Source organism: Mirounga leonina, unplaced genomic scaffold (assembly GCF_011800145.1).
Source record: "Mirounga leonina isolate KUSES-001 unplaced genomic scaffold, KU_Mleo_1.0 Mir_165, whole genome shotgun sequence".
NCBI classification, from domain to species: Eukaryota; Metazoa; Chordata; class Mammalia; order Carnivora; family Phocidae; genus Mirounga; species Mirounga leonina.
The window spans coordinates 30864849-30876109 of NW_023270415.1; the positions used below are offsets into that span (position 1 = coordinate 30864849).

Here is an 11261-nt window from a genome sequence, read left to right on the forward strand (position 1 = left end):
CCCCAGCAGGGCGACTGAAGACAACATGAGATGAGGGGCTCAAACTGGGACTGCATGACCCTGGAAATACGCCAGGTCTGAGCTTCCTTGGAATCCGTAACAATGAAAGAGAGAAAATTATTCTACATCAGCTGCCACAAGGGTTTAGAGAGAACGCGGGGGCGAAACCGCTACGCGACGTGGGGCCTGTCGCCGGTGTCACTCGGCGGCCGGGGCTAAGAATAACACGGCAGGGATAAAGGGGCCCCGGCTGCGGCCTCGGACCCCGCGCTCCCACCCACTCCGGCCGCGGGCGCGGAGGCCCGCACCTCCGACCCAGACGGCCCGACAGCCCATACGAAGTCGCAGGAATGCGGGACTTACCTCAACTTGGGGTCCGTCAGACTCACTAGGTTACCGGCGGAATCTGTGCCCGGGTTCTTCCTGAGAGCGAGAAATCTCCCCGACAGGAAGTCCCACCCCTGCAGCCCCGCCCACGTGGGCGTGACTCCTTCGGGCCGGCCGCCCTGAGCGCGCCCGTGGGAGGCTCCTGCCCCGCCCGGCCCCGCTGGCCTGAGTAGGCATTGGAGATTTGGCCTCTCTTTAGTTCTGGTTACAACTTCCTTTCTGCAACCTGCGCAAGAACTTGAGAAATTAGCTTTTTGGTTCTTCATTGTCAGTATCTTAAAATAATCTTGCTAGGGCGCCTGAGGGGCTCAGTCGGTTAAACATCTGCCTTCAGCTCATGATCCCCAGAGTCCGGGATCGAGTTCTGCATCAGGCTCCCTACTCCTCGGGGAGCCTGCTTCTCCCTCTGCCTCCCTCCCTGCCTCTCTCTCATGAATAAAGAAAATCTTTAAAAAAAATAATCTTGCCAACTGCATAGCGACTAGTGTTGATCTAACCAAATAAAATTTTCCAGGCATTTGCAGAAATGTCACCAGAGTCCTCTTTAAGTCTCCTTTAAATGAACATGGTCCCACTACTTTGGCAAAGCTGCTATAACTAAAATCAACATAAGCAATGTTAAGTCAGAAGATCAAATCTTATTCCTTATTCAAATTAAAATCACTGAACACTTCCCACCTCAAATGAGCAGGAAGTCCTCTTTCCATGGCCCTCAGCTGCTACCTCACAATTGTTCTCAAGTAACCGGAGGGTTTGCAGTCCAAAGAGACCGTTCGACTTCCAAATGCCTGAAAATGAATGAGGAATCCTGTAGTGTACAGGAAAGTCTAGCGCGAAGATCCGGTTTTGGCAGTGTTGCAAACTGGTCCCACACAATCCAAAATATTTTTATTCAGTGCTGTGAGTTTAGAGGGCTGCAGAGGTCTCAGTACCTGGTATATTGCTCTTGGCTTCCCAAAGGGACAATTTTTAAAGCCACATCATATCTACAGCCATTGTTCCCAGTACCAAAGGTTATCTGTTGTTCCAAGGTCGTTGGGAGTTAGAGAGGGGTCAGAGTCCAGCATCAGCCACACACTATGCCAGGACAAAATCTGCTTCCTGATGTGGCATGCAGGCCACCACTCCAGACTTCCCTAAAGGAACATTCCTCTTCTGAGTCTTTGAGATATCCTTTCCTACCAGCTGACTTCCATCAGTGAGAAAGGTTCTAATTATGCTAAACTTCAAAATAGGAAAGAGGTGAGATCCAATGCCCTTGATACTTTCCCAGACAGCTGACTATACATAGAGGGGGTAGTTTGGGGGAAGAAGGTCCCTTATCAAGCCACAAAGTGCTTAGGTCACATATCTGCAAGAGCAGTAAGTGCCCAATTGTCCTGTATTTGAATAAAGAGGGACCACCGTGGTGATTCTTTTCCCAAGAATCTTGGGTATCTTGTTAACTCTACTTAAATGTCTGGAGCGGATTTCTTTTAGATGGCAACTCTTTTCACTGGGAAAAAAAAAAATTCCACATACCAAGACTTTATTTAGTGGACTTTGATTTTAAAATAAAAATTTAACACAATGTGCAGGTCCTCAGGAATGGAGTCTCCAGGATACCTAACAAGATTTCATGTTTTGACCTAACAGATTAGAATTGCACATAGAATTTTTATTCTTGGAACAATGTATCATAGAATCACCCCTTCTTGAGGGTTGGAAAGAAACTATTAAAAAGTGTCTTACCTCAGGCGCCTGGGTGGCTCAGTTGGTTAAGCGACTGCCTTCGGCTCAGGTCATGATCCTGGAGTCCTGGGATCGAGTCCCGCATCGGGCTCCCTGCTCAGCGGGGAGTCTGCTTCTCCCTCTGGCCCTCCCCTCTCTCATGCTCTATCTCATTCTCTCTCTCAAATAAATAAATAAAATCTTTAAAAAAAAAAGTGTCTTACCTATCTTTGGATCTTTTGTCTAACCAATCCTGGCTATATAAAATGGTATGAACTCAAGCAATCAGACAACATGCTTTATGCCGCATTCTTAAAAAAAGAATAACTTGAGGGGCACCTAGGCGGCTCAGTCGTTAAGCGTCTGCCTTCAGCTCAGGTCAAGATCCCAGTGTCCTGGGATCGAGCCTCACATCGGGCCCCGGGCTCGGCGGGAAGCCTGCTTCTCCCTCTCCCCCTGCTTGTGTTCCATTTCTCACTGTCAAATAAATAAAATCTTTAAAAACAAAACGAGTAACTTCATCCCCAACCAAATTAGACAAATTTTACCATGTAAAAATCTGTCTTCCATGATACATCTATAAGAAAATATATTCCTACTTCCATCATGCATATTCAGCTGCTTTTAAGGTTACAGATCATTCAAATATGTATAGAGTAAGAATAGAGTTTACTAGGTGTTAAGCATTGCTCTGAGGGCCTTAATATTAACTCATTTAACCTTCACAACTATCATCATACTATCATTACCCCCAATTTCCATATCAATTTAGGCCTAGAGAGGTTAGGTAACTTGACCAATGTCCCCCAGCTGGTGACAGAACTAGAAGTGCAGACCCAAGCATTATCTGGTTCTAGAGTATATGATCTTGACCTTTATAGATATTGGTGATTAATTCAGTGTTAAGAACCAACTTTATTCAAGGCATTGAGGTAAACACTGTAGGGAATTAAAAATAGTATTTGGGGGCACCTGGGTGGCTCAGTCGTTAAGCGTCTGCCTTCAGTTCAGGTCATGATCCCAGGGTCCTGGGATCGAGCCCCGCATCGCGCTCCTTGCTCTGCGGGAAGCCTGATTCTCCCTCTCCTACTCCCCCTGCTTGTGTTCCCTCTCTCGCTGTGTCTCTGTCAAATAAGTAAATAAAATCTTTAAAAAATAAAATAAAAATAGTATTTGGTCCCTCCTCTCAAGAAGCCCTTATTTTTGTTGTTGCAGCTGTGGGCTATTATTCCCCATCAACCTGAACCTTCTTCACTTTGTCCCATCACCCTGCCTATGGTGTTAGGTTCTAGCGTTTTATGGCAGAACCACACACTTAAAGAATTGAGCAAGATCTTAAACCTCAGTTGAGTATCCTCATTTTACAGATTTGAAAAATGAAATCCAGAGAAAGGTCTTATTCGAAGTCACAAGGTTAATGATCAAATGTAACTAGAAAGGCAATTTGTCTCCTAATCAATAATGTTCAGGGGCACCTGGCTGGTTCTGTCGTTAAGCGTCTGCCTTCAGCTCAGGTCAAGATCCCAGGGTCCTGGGATTGAGCCCCGCGTTGGGCTCCCTGCTCGGCGGGGAGCCTGCTTCTCCCTCTCCTCCCCACTTGTGCTCTCGCTATCTGACTCTCTTTCAAATAAATAAAGTCTTAAAAAAATAAAGTATGTTCATGAAATTGTAAGTTAAATTTGTATAAGCTTAACTATAAACTCTTAAGTGGAGATTTCTTTTATTTTATTTTATTTTTTTTTTTAGATTTTAGTTATTTATTTGACAGAGACAGAGACAGCGAGAGCAGGAACACAAGCAAGGGGAGTGGGAGAGGGAGAAGCAGGCTTCCCGCAGAGCAGGGAGCCCGATGCGGGGCTCGATCCCAGGACCCTGGGATCATGACCCGAGCCGAAGGCAGTCGCTCAACCAACTGAGCCATCCAGGCGCCCTTAAGTGGAGATTTCTGTTTAAAGGAGTCAGTAAAATATTCCATGTAGGCAATTATTTTATAAAATGAATAACCATCTACCACCATGCCAACCAGGTTTTTTATAAATCTTGATATTCATATACTGGGTTTGGTGAAATTAGAAAAAAAACTGTGGTTGTCCTATTAGCTGGCAAATTAAAAATTCCCTAATACTATGGGTAAGACAGTGAATATCATTAAGAGGAAAACGTTCAAAGTTTTAGGCTCCATACAGAGTTATAAGATTCATACTTCAAACCAATAGATATTTCAGGGTCAAAAGTTTAACCTATGATAAAATAGCAGCAGCTAACAGTGAGTATGGACTATGTGCCAGGTACTGTTCTAAGTAAGTACACTGAAGTATGATCTCATTTAATTCTGTGGAATTCTGAACATGAGAGACTCCATTTTGAAGCTTCATTTTCCTTTCTAACTAGTGAATTCTTGAACTGGGCCAAAAGTGGCAACTTTTTTACAAGGAGTTGCTAAACAGAACAACTGGCATTAGGACCATAAAACTGTTGGTATGAGCTTTATGAAGACAGAATAGTTAACTAAAACATACTAAGATTAGTTTCGTTTGATAGCACCAATTAAAGTCAGAGTAATCAAAAGCAGCTCAGCTAACAGGGTTTTATTTTTCTCTATCAAAATATTACCCCAATTCTTTCTCAGAATAACCTCTCGTCTTCCCCACATGAGTGGGACACTTTTCCAGTTGCTAACACAATCTGTGCTCTCTGAATTGCAATTCGGAGACCCCAAATAAAAAGCCTTTGTTTCTTATTCGTTTTCGCCTCCTTTTCTTGGTTGACAATTCCCACAACAATTTGACAGAATTCACATTACCTCCATTTTTTTTTTTTTTTTAGACAGGGAAACTGGACTATAGGAAGATTCATTTGCCTACAACTACAAGGTAAGAAAATGTCAGAAGCAGAATTATTTAGAGAGATATTTTTCATTACTGATGCCCATACTATCTTTGGAGAAGAGTGCAAACTCAAACTAGATACTAAAATTGCCACTGATCATTCAAAAGTGGTATAAAACAAGCACACTAGTCCTCTGGGGCCTAAGTTAGTGCTTTAGCCCTTTGAGTAAGCACATAGGAAATGTGCTAGACATGGGGAGTATCAAAATGAATATTGTTTATACTAATATACTGTTTATATATTATGATTGTAGTTCTCATGTTCAAGGATTTATAGCAAAACAGAATATGACCGGAACACAAATAGTTGTAAAACAAGCCAAGTTGGCTAAATATGAAATATAAAAAAAAAAAATTGAGAATTTAGAGAAAATTTCACTTACAAGTTGTTAAGTGGGATTAGCAAAAGCTTCATGGCAAGGCTGACCCTTGAGCCAGGCCTGCAGAAGTAGTCAGAATTTAGAGGAGGCCCGCCCCTCAGGTTGTAGGAACAGTGTGAACAAAGGCATATTCATGAGATACCAAGTCATCCAGCTTGAATGGAGCAAAGGCTGTGTGTAAAGAAGTGGGAGTGGAGATACAACTGGAAAGTGAGAATGAAGTCAGATAGTAATAAAGAAATGGCTCACTAAGGAATACAGACTTTATTCAAAAGGCAAAAAAGGGCGCCTGGGTGGCTCAGATGGTTAAGCGTCTGCCTTCGCTTCAGGTCATGATCCCGGGATCCTGGGATTGAGTCCCACATCGGGCTCCCGGCTCAGCGGGGAGCCTGCTTCTCCCTCTGACCCTCTCCCCTCTCATGCTGTTTCTCTCTTGCTCGCTCTCTAAAAAATAAATAAAATCTTTAAAAAAAAAAAAAAGGCAAAAAAGCTTGTAGCAGGGAAGATACATAATCAAAGTTAGATTTTAGGAAGATTAATCTGACAGTGATTGGAGAGTGGACAGAGGGGACAAAAGCTAGTTAAAGGTTTAGGGAAGCAATAATACAGGGCAGAAAAAAGTGGTATTACTTTCTGGAAATGAGAGATTGATGAAAAGCTATTATAGGAAATTTTCTGTAGGAAATAACTGGACTATAAAGGAGAGAATGAAGGAAGAAAGGAGCAAAGGGGGAAGACCCTGTGTTTCAGGATAAATGGTAATGTCTTTAGTGACACATGTGCTAGACAAGAGGAAGTACAGTTATGAGAGCAGAGGCTACATTTAAGACCAAAAAAAAAAAAAAAAAAAGACATTGATTCTGACGAGCCAATGAGAGAGATCCAAGTAGGAATTTACATATTCATTCACTGTGTGAGCATTTACTGACTGCCTATTACATGGAGAGCCCTTCCATAAATACTTGGGATATATCACAGTCACTAAAGGATTATTTATTGCTCTCTCCTGTTTATGAGACCATAATAAAGTGTCATATTCAAATTCAACTCTATAAAACAGTTCCAAACCAACACAGTTTAAAAGTGGTTTCCTTCCTCTGAATGTCTGCACATTTAACTGTCTGTACTACTCCCCTAGTGTTTGGGGTGTTTGTCACTCCCCTCGTGTCAGGTTTTCAATTACATCATAAGTATATTGAAAACAGGCATCATTTTAGATATTCTTTGAATCTCTCACAGTACCTCATTCAGAGTAGGAATTCAGTAGTCCTTTAATTGTTAGGGATTTCTTTCTCCTTTTATCTTCTATGATAAGGATACATATTTTCTTAGCCTTGTAGAACAGAAAGGAACAGTAACATTTCACATCCAAAACACATGACCACTGTAAAAGGAGCCACAGAAGCTAAGTTGGTCTTGGACTGTGAAAAAGAGCTGAATAATGGCAAGGGCTAAGAAACTAGCGTCCCATTTTTGGTAGGAACTTTACAAACAGGAAGAGGCAGCACAGAAATGTTAGCAAAAGAGTACCCAAACAACAAACCCAGAGCAGGAACTAAGACATCCAATAAAGGCACCTCTAGGTTAACTATTTTTAGAAACATTCTGAAAGTCAAATAAATCCCTACAGACATTAAAACTCAGAGTTCTATTTATTCTCTCCAAGAAGTTTGTTTTTTCAGGTATTTTATACTTGACTATTCCAAATGATAAGTATAAAAAGGTATATATAATTTTAGAAACAGGAATATGAAATATGAAATGAAATGATAACCCTAACATCCTACTGTACATATAAGAACTGGCAAACATCAGGGCACCTGGGTGGCTCAGTCGGTTAAGCATTTGCCTTCGGCTTGAGTCATGATCTCAGGGTCTGGGATTAAGCCCCATGTTGGGCTCCCTGCTCAGCGGGGAGCCTGCTTCTCCCCCTCTTTCTGCCTCTGCCACTTCCCCCTGCTTGTATTCTCTGTCAAATAAAAATCTTAAAAAAAAAAATTGGCAAACATCAATATCAAGGCCAGTAACACTAAAGTGCAAGTTATCTAAATGACCAAATGATATCTCCTTCTAGAAGCAGAACAAAGAAATAGACCTCACTCCTCCTGGGCATGTGCAGGTCATTATAAATCCAAAGCCTATGTTGTGCCTCCTGTGATGCCAAAAGCTGTGTCAAAAGAAATCCATAAAATGACATAAGAAAAAAATTGTGTAACTGCCCCCGAGAATTATTGGCAAAGGTCTCTTTCACACTGCAATTCAATACTGCAACCAAATGCACATCAGTAGAATAAGCATTCAGGACATTTGAATCAATATGCATTGATACCTTGAAAAGACAGTCTTTTCTTTAAGCACTTTAAAGTTATTTCTTGAGTCTTGCCTACCTTCAGAATCCCATAGCTAAACAGTCAAATTTGTCATTCCATCTTCATCTGTCGCAAGGTTTCAGATTAGGTTTTTGTCACATTCACCACTTGCAGGAGTTTAAGATCTTCTAATTGCAAGAAGAGATAGCTGGAGTTTGGCCAATCTTCTCCATAACTTGATCTTACAATGACAGTTTCTTCAGTCTTTATGAAAAATAGCATTTCAGTCTTTTATATATTCAGAACACTGAGAAATGACTTCCTTGCTTCTCCCAGAGTCACGAACGACAAAAGCAGGGCAATAACAAGTTTGCTAATCGTTTTGAAAGTTTAAATAAGTCACATATGCAAAACCATTAAAAAAACTAAAGAACATTCTTCATACAGGTTCAAGTGACAGTCTGAGGTTGTTAGGTAAGTTGTTTTTGCTTTACCAAAGTCTAGTAGGAGGGACTATTGTGCTTTTCAAAATACGAAGCTATCTGATGAGTAACAACTTATTTAACCTGTAGTTAAGAGAATGTAAAAGCCATTGCAGAAACCTCCACTCTTTCCTCCGGACTTCTCATTTCTACTAATGAAGAAACAGCCTCCCATTTACCTGAATTTAAAACCTTAGTGTCATTTTTGAAATTCTCTTTCTTCCTAAGGAAAACCCACACTAAAAGCAGTCACATCCAAAAATCTAAAAGAGATATTGGGGAGGCCTATAAATAAGTATTACTATTTTATTCATTCAAGTCAAAATCAAAATATTTACTGAACATATTTGCTGGGGCACTGAGCTAGGAGCTGGGTATACAATGGTAATCAATTCAGATGCGGTCTCTGCCCTCTTGGAGCTTAGTCACTAACTGCTTATTGTCTCTTAGAAAACTACAGTGCTCAGGGGTACCTGGGTGGCTCAGTCAGTTAAGCATCGGAACTTGATCTCAGCTCAGGTCTTGATCTTGTGGTTGTGAGTTCGAGCCCCTACTTAAAACAAACAAACAAAAACTGCAGTTCTCATAGATCAGCCTTGTAGCATCCTTAGGCTGATAATAGTTTTCCTACAACTCTAAAGAGTGATTGTTACCAGGCAAAAACTGAAACTGTTTTTGAGGTCCTTAAGTGGTAAAAAGAAATTTCCTGGATGATTACCAGATAAGCTTGGAAACCTAGGGAAAGCAGATGGCTGGATCCATGGCCAAAGGTACAACCTAGTTACAGGGCCAACACTCCTGGACATTGGGATGGCAACACAGTGGAGCATAGGAAGGCCACTGGCACTAATTCTAATCTCTTACTCCTTCCTAAAACACTATTCCCTATTCACATTCAATTAACTCACCTTAGGTCATATGCCTGTGTATTATGAGAAATAAGGAAAATATCAGGCTTTTTTTGGATTTCAAGCCACAGACTCACGAACCCTCTTGTATTTCCCAAACAAGATGCTAGGCCAAAAAAATAAAATTTTAAAAAGAAAAGAAAACTGAGCCTATATATCTAGTAGTCTCCAAACATACAACCATTTCAGCGGATCCTTCATGTAATCATGACACAATCTTCATCAAATGCAACTCTGATGGTTAGGTATTAAGCATTTTAGATTATAAAATATTTGCCCCCTTTTTGACAAATTGTCAAACCAATTTCTAATGGACATTTTTATAGGTTTTTAAATATTCCATTTATATAGGCTAATCTTTCAAATGCAAGAGATTCTCTATTTTGTACCTCGTTTCCTTGTACCACATTAGGAAAAACATGACACATTGTACCAATATTGAAAACAGGGAACGCAACTAATGTTTCTGCAGTACCTCAGTTAAATTCCCAGGGAACTTGCCTCATTTACAATGACAAAACAAAACAGACATAAAACAAGAACTTTATGAACCCCAAGCTATTTTTACACTTGTATGACTAAATATCTTAAATTCGTAATTTTTGTTTCCCAGGTCACGGGTGTGAAGTATACAAATTTTGTCCCCCTTTCTATCAACAACCTTTCCCTTTCCTCACATTCTCCAAGCCTTCTCCTCTCCTTACTTGAAAACAGCCAGGAATAAAACCTGACAAATCTGGGAGAAAGCTGATACTCCTATCATTTGCATGTATTTACTGGCTGATTACATTTAAACTGAGGTATATATCATAGTGGTATTACAAATACTTACCTAACACATCCTCCCCCCCCACCCATTTTTTTGGGTTTCTACTTAGAATTCTAATTGTCTATAAGCAGGTGGAAAGATACTAGGGTTGGGTGGGGCAGTCAAACCCTAAAATTTCATTAAGCATCCTCAACTGAAAGCCCTAAAAGAAAGCCTGAGAAAATGGTCTGATTTCAAAGTAGTTTAGAAATGAGAAGCTAGAGAGACTTTCTTACCCACGATCTTGTTCTCTAGGTGACTGCTCATGCTGGAACCCCTGGTCCCTACAGTCTGAGGATGCTGGTACCTGTGTGTCTCCTCTAGACTAGTTTGCTACACTACCTGGGACCTGATCTAACTTACCACTGCTTTGCCTGTTGACATGAGTCTGTCCCTCCATGCTGCTTTGTCTTTTCTCTAATCACTGACAAGACCTCTTCTTCATTCTCCCTGGGTGTAACTCAATTTCTGCCCATCTTACCTCCTCTCTTCTCAACCCCCATTGCTGTTTTTCCTGGTATATTTAACTGTAGTTCAATTCATGAGGCATGTGTTCATCACCTACTTTATGTAAGTATTTATGACAGATGTTAAGGTCTGTATTAAAACTTTCTGGCATCTAGGAATATGTTTAAGGATTATTTCTACTTCCGGTCTTGTAGTTTCTAATAAAAGAACCACTGGAACATCTATATTTACTGCCTATCTACTCATTTGGCACGTGCTACACAGCTTTGTATTATAAGTATGCATATATCTCACTATATCCACCATGGCAATTACAATCAAATTCTTCTATTTAGTACGTACTCAATTACCTTAATAAATGAACATATAAGTAGCTGACAGAAGTCAGAAGTTATCTCCATTCCTTGCATGAAAATAAGAGATGAACATTCTGAGTTTAATTCCTTTATTTAATTATACGTAAAGCTATTATATATGTCTATGACAAATAAGATAGAAAAGGGACAAAGCCTTCCCCAAAAGAACAAAAAGGGAAAAAGAACAAATTATTTCTATTCTATATGGTAGTACTTTGTTGAGTACTGATGGGATAGATCAGTCAGAAGCATTCATTTTAATGTGTAGGTAAAATATAATTCCTTTTCGTATGTATTTTGCTTTGATATACAAAGATACTATAATGAAGTTGTGCTACCTCATCTTACTCTCATTTGTAATACATTTACATAAACAAAAAAGGTAAATCCTACTGGAGGAGGACCTTTATCAGAGATATGCCCCAATGCAGTTAGAGAACACCAAGAAAAATCAATCCTCTTCCTAGGCCTGAGATTCCTCATCTAAAAACTTAGAGTGAATGAGATGGTCTCCAAGTTTCTACGATTCATGTACACACATCAATTTTTACATCTGGATATAGAG

The 11261-nt window shown here is 40.4% G+C and overlaps 2 protein-coding genes and 2 pseudogenes across 3 annotated transcripts in view; all 4 read right to left on the minus strand.

Moving 5' to 3' along the window:
- Positions 1-469, minus strand: part of IMPA1 (inositol monophosphatase 1) — a 33351-nt gene extending 32882 nt beyond the window's left edge. The window contains exon 1 of one of the 2 annotated variants that reach the window (XM_035011433.1): positions 364-469. The gene's annotated coding sequence lies outside the window, so the exon portion shown is untranslated. The remainder of the gene's footprint in view (positions 1-363) is intronic. The other variant, XM_035011434.1, reaches the window with a different exon arrangement.
- A 6118-nt stretch (positions 470-6587) lies between these two features.
- On the minus strand, positions 6588-7218 carry LOC118014966 (annotated as a pseudogene).
- Positions 7219-7350: 132 nt separating this feature from the next.
- Positions 7351-10139, minus strand: LOC118015391 (annotated as a pseudogene).
- A 629-nt stretch (positions 10140-10768) lies between these two features.
- ZFAND1 (zinc finger AN1-type containing 1) overlaps positions 10769-11261 on the minus strand; it is a 24858-nt gene continuing 24365 nt past the window's right edge. The window contains exon 8 of the mRNA XM_035011435.1: positions 10769-11261. This exon is cut by the window's right edge and continues 570 nt beyond it. The gene's annotated coding sequence lies outside the window, so the exon portion shown is untranslated.